At 38.2% G+C, this 3605-nt stretch overlaps 1 long non-coding RNA gene across 1 annotated transcript; it reads right to left on the bottom strand.

Annotated features, from left to right (window-relative positions):
- Positions 1–352: 352 nt before the first annotated feature.
- LOC145449146 (uncharacterized) lies at positions 353–2223 on the bottom strand. Its single transcript, XR_013918154.1, has 3 exons — positions 1875–2223; positions 1630–1782; positions 353–603 (listed from the first exon to the last, which is right to left on the bottom strand). It is a non-coding gene; the product is annotated as an uncharacterized LOC145449146 (long non-coding RNA).
- Between the last annotated feature and the right edge of the window lie 1382 nt (positions 2224–3605).

The following is a 3605-nucleotide window of genomic DNA, read 5'->3' as shown; positions in this document are numbered from 1 at the left end:
TATTTTGTGAAGTAGAAAGTACACTGTTAAAAATATTCTATGCCAAATTACTGGTCTGGTCCTGGCAGCAGTTTTACGACTCTGAGACCAGTAAATTTGAAAAATATTTTCCCGTAAATATTATTGACCGTAATTTATTTTTACAAAGACTGACTGTCAAAATTTTTACGGAAAATTCCCGTTACTTGATGTAACGGAAAACGGCTGTAATACCAAGTTACTGGTCTAGTCCAGTGCAGCAGTTTTACGCTGATGAGACCTGTAAATTCGAAATAACTCTCCCCGTAGTATGATTTTACATATGCTGACCGTAGGAAATTTTACGGAAAATTTCCGTAACCCAAGGTAACAGAAATCTGCTGTAATATCAATATACTCGTCTGGTCTCTTGCAGCAGTTTTACGTTCCTGAGACCAGTAAATTTGAATCAGGTTTATTTGGTGCAGGAACACGTAAAAAAAAAGTGTGGATAATGACGAAAATCCAGTCTTTGTGGAGATCATCGGTCAGCAACTGCCTGAATGAAGAGGGCTTCATCAAAACTTCAGCAGCAGTTGAAGGACTGTACTTTGGGCCATGCTCTTTTGTAGGTTCTTCTATAATCTGAACAAAGATTATGCTGTCATCAACACCGTTACAATTTGGAAACTTTGAGACGCTATAGTATGACATACTGCGACTTTTCATATTCTTGTCAATTTCTCACATACTGATGGCTTAGGATAGCGATGTCGAACATAAGGCCAGCAGGCCGCATGCGGCCTGCGAAGCAATTCTGAGTAGTTTGAAAAACCCCTGTATTACCCAGCACATTTTCTAACAAATTTTGAGATATTATTGTAAGAAATGCTTCCCGCAAGGCCACAAATGTCAAGATCATAGACCGTGATATAATTATCCGACAGTGGTGTTATGGTTTTACTCTAGTCATCATCAGGAACAAGTTGGTGATACTGACATCCAATTCCAAAAACTCCCAAAAGTGCACACTGAGTTAATATTTTATGAAGAAATGAGCCAAAAAGTAGCTATTCGTGAAGTGAAAAAAAACTGTTATATGCAGGTCGCATGGAAAATATAATAGTTATAAAAAATACAATTCAAATATATTTGGTCGCACTGCTGTATCACTTCTACTCTAAGGCCCCAGACAGACTGAGAAACCCGAATGAAGATTAATAATGAGCCACATTCTAAGTTCTAACATCTGCATTTACAATTAAATCACTTGTGTTCCTCAAAGCGCATACGATGAGTTAACGACAGATTACGATTAAAACAAAGGGAGCATACAAATATGTCAGCTTATTCCGTGGTTAGAGTCAGTGTTTAAGCGGTTGATTTCAAACGATCAATCTTTGAATTTTTGCCAAACTTCCGTTGTTTGCGAGTAAAGGTGCTGCTAGAATATATCCATATGATATGATCGTGAATGTTATGTAATATACCAAAATGTATACAGGATTGATAATAAACTATTTAAGCGAAAAGTAAGGTCGGGCGTTTTGATGTACCGTAACATTTTGGAATGATTTGACTGATCCGGCCTGCGAGCGGTTTGAAAGTTTGAATCTGGCCAGTGACGCAAGTTGAGTTTGATACGGATACCCTTGGCCTAGGACTTCGTACCTGAATCATCTTTTTCAGCGTGATTGCAAACTTTTCTGGCAATACTCCTTTGCATCGCACGTCCAATGTATTTCGCACGGCATCGTGCTGGAAGCGAAATGATCCCTTTCTATAACATAAGCATTCGACGTCATGATTCATAATGCCATAACGCTTCCATTTTCGTGTAGTTCAATGTCAGAAAATGTAATACATTCTTATAAGCCATAGCTTCTGTTCACCATTAAACTGTAACGAAAATACACACGTCTTCAGAAACAGGACTGAGAATAACTTGCCAGATTTGAGCTCGGATACTGCTATACCTACAATATCTGCTATCAACACCTGCAATATTCTAAAGCTAGAGTTAAGCTGTGGCTTCGAAACCCTCAATATCTTACAGCAACACATCTTGTTATTATCCAATACGAAAACATCACGTCGATATAATATCTATCTCGGAACATTCAGCCGCACGTGCGCAGGCTCAGATATGTCTGACGTCTGACGCCACTATGTCTGGAATATGTATGACGTCACAATGTACTGTTCGCTCGAGCAGCTACGAATTCATGATCAAACAATTCACAAGGCCATTCGCAGGAAAAAGGTAAAGGATGTCTACTACTCTCGTCTCAACGGCAAAGGAGCATGGCGGCTAAACACCAGCTCCAGTGTTTCGATATATAGTTTGCATCATACATGCGTTAAGGAGTCTACAATGGTGGCAGAACTGGTCCAACAGATAATTACACAAAAGATCACACCTGCAGTAAAACTACATAACATACCAAATTCGCTTGCCATGCTACTATTGCTAGACCTTAATGTCTCAAAGGATACTATTTATGAGGCGATATAAACGATGGTATCTGCAATGCCCAAATGTTCGGATACCATTCACCGATTAGCAATCAGCACGGCCATCGATGTCGTAATTTGGTTGATGATTGAAACATGATGTAATTACGAAAATCACATATATATATGTACATAAGACCGTAAGCGTGTAAAATGATCGAAATGTGAGTTCAATAGCAATGTTGCAAATAATGATTACCCAGTAAATCGCTTTTACGAATGCAAAAGTAAATCCGGAATACTTATTATCCAGTAAATTGCTTTTACAAATCCAAAAGTAAATCTGAAATACTGGTTATCCCGTAAATTGCTTCTACGAATTTAATCTGTAATTTTTTTACCCTCTAAAAACAAGTAAATTTACTTTTGACGTGCCCGTATATTAATTTAACGGGTATTTACCGTTAACATAACTGACGGGACAAATTTACCGGTATAATTTGGGTAAATCTACGAATATTTCTAAGAGTGTAGTTTAAGGTTATGTTTGTATAACCTTGATGAGTGCTATTGTCACACTCGATCACCATCTATAAACCATGGCTATCTCAATGATGTTGACTAAATTTACGGCTTCAGAGCGCGCTAAATAGACCTTATCGATATAACGTTTTGGTTCGCGTACAGGCATCGAAAGTGTTTGTATAATTAAAGCCCTGCGAATCGCACGCCTGCGGCTATAGTTAGTTCGATTATTTTCGCCTTGGGATTCGCGTATATGCTACTAAGCTGTCACGACTTCGGAACGCGCACATGCGAGTGATTTGTTTCCGCAGCTCCGAACTTGAGAATCGCTTGCCTGCGTCTAATGAAAATAAGTCGTAAAATGTGGAGCCTGCAGATACCGTAACTTGTATACTTAAAATCAAGTTTAAAAATGTGAACGGATGAGTTATCTCTGACCAATGGAGTAATATAACCGCCTATAGTTTTGTGGGGTATTGCTATAATGTATATCTAAACAATCGTTGCAGACTCTGAATGTTACCAAGGTCCTTATCACAAAAAAATCATGCATCAGAAGCGTAAGGTTAATATTATCAAGTCGCAGCGCTCAAAATAGCATTTTATATTAATTAATTAGTGATGGTGTGTAGAATTTTGATATATCATCATAAAACCACACCTAGTTC

Source organism: Botryllus schlosseri, chromosome 10, assembly GCF_051294905.1.
Source record: "Botryllus schlosseri isolate E-star chromosome 10, Bs_hap1, whole genome shotgun sequence".
Lineage (NCBI taxonomy): Eukaryota > Metazoa > Chordata > Ascidiacea > Stolidobranchia > Styelidae > Botryllus > Botryllus schlosseri.
The sequence above is the reverse complement of the archived record's forward strand: the minus strand, read 5'-3'. Positions and strand labels throughout refer to the sequence as shown.